This window comes from Cryptomeria japonica, chromosome 11, assembly GCF_030272615.1.
Source record: "Cryptomeria japonica chromosome 11, Sugi_1.0, whole genome shotgun sequence".
Classification (NCBI taxonomy): Eukaryota; Viridiplantae; Streptophyta; class Pinopsida; order Cupressales; family Cupressaceae; genus Cryptomeria; species Cryptomeria japonica.
Genome location: NC_081415.1, coordinates 371358309 through 371368407, shown reverse-complemented (window position 1 = coordinate 371368407; position 10099 = coordinate 371358309).

Genomic DNA, 10099 nt, shown 5'->3' with positions numbered 1-10099 from the left:
TTAAAACCATATTCAACATTTGATAAAACCATTGATTATGAAAAAAAAAAAAAATTCAAAATAAATAAAACAACTAAATTTTAACAATAATACAAATCTCACAAACCGGCAACATAATAATATGATTTACATTTGGGTTCCTCGTGAAAATAGCTGAAAGAGGATTAATTTAGAGGCTTGGTAGGATTAATATCTATGGTTGAGAATAAAAGATGGATGGTTAAGATAGGTAAATTGGAAGATCAAGGTGAAGAATAGTTTTGGTGAGATGGTTATAAATTAGTTTTAAGATGTGCGGAAAAGAAAAAGGACATTTGTTATTTGATTATATAGAATAATTTTGGATGGTTATGAGAAGAATTTAATAAACACGATTAGTTAATTTAATGTAGAAATGGGATATGAGATAGGAATTCAGAATTAATAAAAGATTTATGTCATGGGAAAAATGAAAAAAATATTAAATTTTTTTTATGGAATCAAGTTTTAAGATATTTTTAGATTTCTAAACTTAAACGTATTAAATGTTTGTATGGTTTTTATCTTTTGGGATTACAATTGAAACAAACCAAACTATTGCAAATTATTTATGTAGAAGAAAATTTGTTTCTAAATAGATTTACTGCAATATTTATAAGTTAGAATGCTTCTTTAATAATATTAGAAAGATAGAGTTTTTATCCTTCAATATGATTTAAGATAGAGTTTTTCTATGTGGATATAATGAAGAAAATATTGTTCAATCATTTTATGTGGATATAATGAAGAAAATATTGTTCATTTTTCTTTCGTGTTTTTTTAACTTTGAGTGTTTAAGATTGATGGAAGCACTAAAATTGGTCTATTATTCAAATTTTATCTTTGGTTAAATTTGGGGAAGTTTAAGATGCCCCCCTCGATTGTCTTCCTTATTTGTATTTGCTTGAGATATGGGGCCTACTTCTATTCTTTATTTGCATTTTGACTCTTTCCATGTGAAAATCATATATAGCTAATATGTTAATCTATTATTATTGTTTTGATATATTTATTTAACCCTTTTATTTTATATCAATTTTTGAAGTTTTGATATGTTACATGAGTGTGCCAATGCAAAACTAAGTAAGAGAAGGTTCAACCTACTTTATGTATCTTCTATAAAACATTCAACATCAGTATACAAATGCAATATCTATATCTTGAAATTCCCTAAAAAGAAAAAAACACATCTTGAAATTCCCTAAAACCAAACTCTGTAATTCTACACCTTATATTGCTCTCAAAGTGAAATATGAAAATGTAACCTAACTTGAATAACTCATCAATAAAATGTTGGCTCCTGAAATATGAAAATAAAATCTAACTTCAACAAATAATTACACATCAAAACATGTTAGAATAAATAACATTTTACCCAGCATCTCTAATATTGAAAAACAACTTGGGGCAAAAGAGATGAAATTTAAATACAATTTGGCACAAAAGACATGAAATATATTTAATTGAATCAAACACCATTTGAAAAGGGCAGTACGTAAATAAATTATTAATAATATTGAAATGTGCCTAGTGGATTTGCTAGTAGTTGTGCGAAGAGAATAAGACTATGCTCTACAACCATCAGATATACAAGAAATTATATAAATAAAAATTCTAGCTCTAATACTATTTCTAAATGCAATCTTAGCTTTGAGCCTAACCTTATAACAAACCTAAACCTAACTATATCTCTAATAAAAAACCTAATCCTACGCATAAACCTAGCCATGATGAATCTCCAATACTAACTAGAATACTAACCCTAACCCTAATCCTGAGTTAAAACCTCTAATAATTATTATTATATCATAATCATAATACTCTAACCATAATTCTAATTCTAACCCTAATCCTTAACCGAAACCATAACAATCTCTTACCCTAACCCTAACCATGATGTAAACCCTAATCCTAACCATAATGATAAGTCCTAACCCTAACCCTAACCCTAATCCTAACCATGATGTAAATCCTAACAATAATCATAACCCTTACCCTAAACCTAGCCCTAACCATAATACTAACTGTAGCCCTTAACCCTAACCCTAACTATGATAACAACCCTATCTCTAGCCATAATTCTAACCATAACCCTAAACCCTAAGCCTAACCATAATGTTAACCTCAATCATTTTGTAAATCCTAACCCTTATAGTTAACCATATCCCTAACCCTATCTATAACTATGATGTAAGCTCTATCCCTAGCCATAATCCTAACCATTACCATAAATAATAATCCTAACCGTAACCGTAAACAATAATCCTAACCATAATCCTAACCCTCTGACTCCAACCCTAACCCCAACTATGATGTAAATCCTAACCCAACCCTTTACCCTATCTCTAACCCTATCCCTAACCCTATCCATAGCCTGAATCATGATGTAAAACTCTAACCATAATCCTAACCCTAACACTTATCCTAGCCCTAACCATGATGTAAAACCTAATTGTAAGCCTAATCCTAACTCTAAACTCTAATCCAAACTATAACCTTGACCCTAACCATAGTCATAAGCCCCAACACTAACCATAATCCTTACCCTAATTGTAACCTTGATGTAAATCCTGACCCTGTGTACATTAACTATTGCCATTGCTTCAAATAAAAGAATTTTATCAAATAATATTATGATGCTAGTGTTACTTTAATGATAACTGAGCTAACTTCATCAATGAGAATAACAAAATAGTTACAATTTATATCATTTTTAATAACCTTACCTTTTATAATCCTTCCACTTTTGCCAAACCTATTAGAAAAATATCCTCCACATACTCCACTCCTCAGCAACAAATAAATCATATAGCACATATATTAAATGCTCCAAAGTAAATTCAAATTTATATTAATACCATAAACCTAATTAAGTCTTAGCTTTAACCTTAAAATGAAGCTTTATTGTATAATCCTAACCCTCACACCATGCTTTATCCTTGAACTCTAACTCTATTTGAATACTAATGCTAACTCTAACTGTAATTAAACCCTAAATAAATTATAATACTAACCCTAACCCTAATCCTAATCAAGATGTAAATTCTAACCCTAGCAATAACCTTAATTATAACCTTAAACCTAATCCTAACCCAATCCCTAAAACTAACCCTAATCTGTATAATAATGTAAACACTAACTATTATCCTAATCCTAATTTTAAACCCTATCCCAAACCATAACCCTAACCCTTACCATGATTCAGATCCTAAACCTAACCATAATCCTAATCCCCAACCCTATCCATAATCGTAACAATAACCCTAATCATGATGCAAATCTTAATCATAACGTTGACCCTAAACCTAACCTTAACCATGATGTAAACACTAACATTATTCCTAACATTAACCATGATATAAACCATAACCCTAGCTATAATACTAATGTTAACCCTAACACTAACCTGGACGATGATCTAAACCATAAGCTTTACCATAGTCCTAGCCATAACTCTAAACCATTACCTTAATCATAACCCTAACCCTAACCCTAACCCTAACCCAACCTAACCATAACCCTAAACCCTAACTCTAAAATTAGGGAATGGCTCTATAGCCCTTAGGATGTGCACCAATCATCTATTACAATGTATTAATAATATATGAAGTGTATTAATATCTTGGTGCAACCTAAGGGTTGGATAGTTTTTTCCCTAAAAAATAACCCTAAACCTAACCCTTACCATGATGTACACCCTAACCCTATTCATAATTCCAAACATGATGTAAACGCTAATCCTAACCATGATGTAAATTTAAACCCTAACCATAACCATAATAATAACCCAAACCAAAAACCCTAACCTAAGCAATAACCCTAACCCTAACCATAACCCTAATTAAATTCGAACACTAACCTTCAAACGAAGCTCTATTATATAGCCGAAAACCTAACAACGTGCTTTATCCTTAAAATCCTTACCCTTCTTGAGTCATAGCACTAGCTCTAACCTTAATTTAGTTGTAATGCTAACCCTAATCCTTATTAAACCCTATCCCTAACTCTAATACTGATTCTAATTGAACCTCAACCCTTACCCCAAGCATTATCCTAAAATAAAAGCTCTAATCGATAACTAAAACCAAATATAACTATTATTTTATCTATAATACTATAACTCCCTCTAATCTAGACCATAACCCTAACCCTAACCTGATAATGACCCAAAACCTAACTTTATATCTAATTATTAATTATAATATTTAACCTAACTTTATATCTAATTATTAATTATATATAACCTTATAATCCTAACTATATAACCCTAACCCTAACCCTAATCTTAACCTTAACCCTAATTACAATCACTAAGATTAACCCAAATTGTAACCCTTACCCCAACCCTAACTCTAATCCTAAGTACAATAGTAACTCTCATTATAATTATAACCCTAACCCTCATTATAATTATATTTCTAATGCAAAACCTAATCCTAAGCATAAACCTGACTATGATATTAGCCCTAACCCTAACCCTAATCTTCAACTAAAGCCCACATAATTGTTATTATATCATGATCATAATCTTATCTATAACCATAGTCTTATCTATAACCATAGTCCCACCCCTAACTATAATTGTAACCCTAACTCTAACCAAGTTTGTAACCCTAACCCTGATATTATACACTTAATAACTATAAAACAATATTACAGTTTCAAAATAAAAATTAATAGTATTATACTTATCATATAACACTATATTAATATAATATTACTAATAAAACTATAAAAATAATATTATAACTAACAATAATTTAAAATAATAATATAATACATTTAAAATATTTCAAATTTATATTATGAATATTATTTTCAATAAATTATAAAATAATATCATTATAATCAAAACAATATAAATTGATAATAATAATATATTGTAATATTATTCCACAAACAAATAGAAAATAATAATAATAATTGCAATTATAATATTACATATTATTGCAACAAACATTAATAATATAATATTATATAGTTCTATTTTGAATTTTTTTATTGTTTCCCATGCTACACCGCGATTGCTACTAGCTTACATATATTTGCTCTCTCTCTATCTCTCTCTCTCTCTCTCTCTCTCTCTCTCTCTCTCTCACACACACACACACACACACACATATAATATGTTGAGAGATATCTTTCTTGAGGCGCCTATTTTTATCATGTACCCCAAACTCTAAGAGATGCCTCGAGAAGATATCTCTCGGCGTATTATATATGTATGCTAGTTAATAATATTGAAATGCGCCTAGTGGGTTTGCTAGTAGCTGTGCACAGGAAGAGAATAAGACCATGCTCTACAACCATCAGATATACAAGAAATTATATAAATAAAAATTCTTTGCACCAAAAAAAAGTTATATAAGACCTTTAAAGAGATATTTTTATATGAATTTGGCCAACGGATATGAACATCAAAACTAATTACCCATATAAATAGTCCAATATTTACAAAAGAATCATTACAATCCACTCCACTTTAATACGAATATGAATAGATGTACAACATTAAAAACATATAAGATGGAGATGAAATTAACCATCTTTGGAGTTTTTTTAATAACAAATTAAATTTTCAAACTCTAATGTAAAACATTGATGAGGGGTGGTTGTATTCCATTCTTAGGAAATAAAAGAGCAAGTAAAAAAACTCCTTAAGTAGTTTGATCTGTAGGTTGAATAAAGAGACAAGGAAAGGATTAAAAATATAATGAGAAAGGGAAGCAGAAACATGGCAGGCCAACGAAATAGTGATGGAACCAATTTTACACAGCATAAAATGAAAATATATGCTTTTGTGCCATATTGTGCAACTCGCACGACTTTTTAGTTTCCATCACAATTCAACATTCTCACTACAAAAGCTGGTACAGAAAACGACATTATGGAGAAAAACAATAAGTTTCGCAACATATTTTTGCTTTGAATAAAAGCTTGGTATAGTTGTATGAAAGGTGCAGCACATTTAATAGCTTATGGAAAAACATTCTCTCTCAGAACTCAACATACCCACAGGAAAACTTTTACTATTCCCAAATCAAAACTAAGAAAACACTTACATGTATCGTCAACTTATTTCTCCTTCAAAAATTAAAATTTCAGTTTTTGGGAAATCCTTAGCAAAAAATATAGGGAAAAATTCATCAAACTTATCAGATCGAAATGTCTCCAAGTTCTAATCCATGCCATTCCGAGTCCTTTCAAAACAACATAAAAGCATAATCTCGACATATAATTACTGCCAAAATAACAAAAGCAAAACAAAGACACTTTCATTGTTCCCAAATGAAAACTCAGAAAACACTTTAATGTCAAAATAATTTTGTCCGTGACACTGAGATTTGGGTTTTTGGGAAATCCCTAGCAAGAGATTGGAAATTATTTACAATTTGATGAAACCCAGATGACGACTCTATGTTGTAACCCATGCCGATTCTCATTGTTTTCAACAAAGGAGCACCTTTCAAAAAGCAAGAGCACAGTCTGCATCAATAGTATTCGCAATAAATATCTTCAAATTTGGTAGTCGTAGACTCAACTCTGGTACACGCTGCATATAAAACATTGCACTAACTCATTAGATTTGCAACTCTTAGGTGATTAACCACAAGACTCAGCTGGCATGATTTGAATTTACTTATTTCAAAAAAAACAATTTGAACAACGTAAAGAGATGGGAGAAATTTTTCAAAATCATTTTAAAAATAAATTTTGCAACTTACAGACTTATTCCACTTTTTCACACACACATTTCTGGCACCCACCATTGGGCAGAAAACTACATCTTTCGACCTCGGAGACTAACTTTTTTTTTTATTTTTCAGCTTTTTATTTTTTTCGGATTTTCATCCGTACAGTTGCTGCGAATTATCGTACGAGTTTTCCCACTCCATTGAATGACAAATTGCAAATATCGTGTGATCTCGTACGAATTATCGCACGACTCAATGAGAATCGTCGTATGGTATTCTGTGTTTCTGGGTTTAAAGCAGATTTCATTGGTCGAGTTTTCTCATTCAATTTTTATCGTACTAACGCTGACCCTGGCTTGTTGTTCGTCTGTCTGAGAAATTTTCACAACCTAATCAGTTTTTTCAGAATGTTTGTCGAAGAATATGCTTGTCAGACAAAGACAATATGACTACTAGTTCGTTGTCTTTGCGGGTTACCTAAGGAGATTCGAGCAAACATTATGTATTCATTAAATTCATTTTTTTTGGCACCTAACTTGCTATCTAGTTAATGAACAAATTTGTCTTTCATGTTTAAAAAAAATTCTGAGAGGTAGGAGAGTATGCTCTTGTCTGTATAGGCAATCATAAATCCAAACCCTTAAGGCTTTTTCGTAAGTTTGAGATTTGTATATCTTTAGGGGGCCTACCCTCCCGAGGAGCCTTTAAGGCCAAAGCCATTAGGGCCAGTGAGAGGGGAACTGTTAGGTCCTGGAGACAACTAAGAGGGGGAGTGAATCAGTTGTCAAATAAATTCAAACCAAAAACAACTTAACCAACTTAATGCTTAATACCGGTAAACCAGTCTTTTATACTGGTAGACAGTTTTATCAGTTAATTGCAATACCGGTAAAGATTAATGCATGAAACAAAAAGATAAAGTCATCCACAACACATAACACCAATATTTGTATGTGGAAACCCTGTAGGGAGAAAAACCACGGTGCGAAACCTTACCCACAATCAGATGATACTATTGCAGATAGTAAGTGTATACAAATGGGGTCTGCACATGCAGAAAGGCCAAGCGCCTAGAGCTCACTGCTCAAACACAAAATAGGAGTCACATTGACTACAATTGGATGGTTAAATCCAATAAGAATGTACTGCTTAAATTAGCATCTTCTATGCTAGATTCAGTACCGGTGTAGTTCTGATTGTCTTCACAAAACCCTCCTTCAACCTTCAAATGATGTCTGCGTGTATAGCTCTGCTTATTCTCGAATATACCTTCACACAATACTTTTTCGCATTCCACATCCAATCTTTACAAATAAGATCTTACATTTATATCATAACCTAGGACCAATTATAGTAGGTCGGCTCTAAAGGATATTACAATAAAATCAATTTACAAATAAATTAATGCCCGATGTAATAACCGATTCAACATGTCAGCTTAATGTATTTACAACAATAATAAATCATCTCCATAGTGTGCCATGCTGATCTGGAAAAGATGAGCCTGTCGGTGTATAACCTGGACCTATTTGCCGATAACAGCAAATATGCTAATATGAATATGCCAATACACAAATCTTCAAGACAAAGTGTCCAAATGATGTCTTTGACATAACCAAGTGTTTTCCATGCCATTCCAAGTGTCGGTGATCATTATATACTGCCGGTGTACCAGATACCAGTGACCGTGCTTGAGTCATTTGCTTGCCGGTGAATGTTGCTAATTCTCCAAAGTGCCAGAGTTGATAAGTGTTAGTAGGTGTTGACATCAATGACAAAACCATACCAGAATACCAACAGGAACGACCCAAGTAGGAACGGCTAAACGCCAAGTACTCCAACCTACTATAAAATAAACGTGATTTGATGAAAATCAAGTCAAAGACAGTGCTCGGGAATATCTCTTCTCTGTACCTTCAGGTATATTAAACCTTGGTTTTCAAGGCTGGGAGACCTCTTAATTGAGTCTATACCCCAACACACCGAACAGATCCCTTATTAGTTCCAATTAAAATTAGAAGCTACCTGGTTCACCTCCAAAAGGGGGGATAATCTTTGTGCAAGAAAGATAGTAACTCTCCCAAGACACTTGCCATATCGTTCCCCCATTAGCGTTTGGAATTGGCTAATATGGCGTTGAGAATCCATTGTGTGAGACTCAGCGGCTATATTTTGATTAGCTATTGGGTGTGTTCTTGAGTTTGCAAGCAAAGGTTTTCTTCTCTCGCCAATTTCCATAGGGTTAGCATGTTGTGATTGAAGTCATTATACATATTGTTTGTTTACTGTATTTTCATCCCTGAAACTGAAACTGAAATACCAAAATTGGAGAAAACAATAAACAACTTAGTAGTCAAAACTATGTCCGTGTCAAAAACTAGTCTATCCTAGTCAAAACTCTGTCCATGTCAAAAATAATCTATCCTAGTCAAAACTTTGTCCGTGTCAAAATCTAGTCTATCCTAGTCAAAACTATGTTTGTGTCAAAAACTAGTCTATCCTAGTCAAAACTCTGTCTGTGTCAAAACTAGTCTATCTCAGCTATCCAAAAACTCAGTCCATCTCAAAACTGATCATCATCCGTCATTAAAAACTTGGTCTGTCATAGATTTTGTCTTTGTCCACTAAACCATCGTATGAGTCTTCTGATTTACCATCCTGCTACATACCTGTTGTCGTACAAAATTTTATCAGGTCTAACAGTTTGTCGTCTAAGCCTCAGTTCTATGTCGTATGAAATCTAATAAACTGTCATCCTTCTTAGGGAATTATCGTTTGGTCTCAGATTCTGTGTCGTACAAAAAACCATTACATTCATTAGTTTTTCTTTTGAGGTATACCCATATGTCATGCGAACATAGGCATCAACTTGTATGAAATTCTGTTTCTGTCATCCTGAAGCTATTAAACTGTCGTCTGGTCCTGTAAAATGAGTCGTACAAAACTCTGATTTTGTCAGTCTAGAACAATCAAACTTGCCCAAAACAGTCTACAGTGAGCATAAAAACTGGTTATCATCATTCTGAGCATAAACAAATCTAAACAGTGCACTTCCTCCGTAGTGTTGCATGATTTTGTCGATCATCTTTCAGCTAGTTCAATCAACCATTTATCAAACTTAAGTCACTTAGATAACTTAGATAAACATCTTACACATGATAGATCATTCCTGAAACTAGACTAAATCTTAGTTGCTTTTCTCAATCGATACGTTAAATGAACAACTAACTCCAAATTTGATCTTGACTTCTGCATCACAAACAACTTTAGGTCACATCAGTCAATAAAAATGCCTATTCAAACTAGAAGTTCCCATAAGAAAGCTGCCAAGGACAAAGGACAATCATTTTCATATCAAGATAATGCATTTTACGTAAAGGATCCTC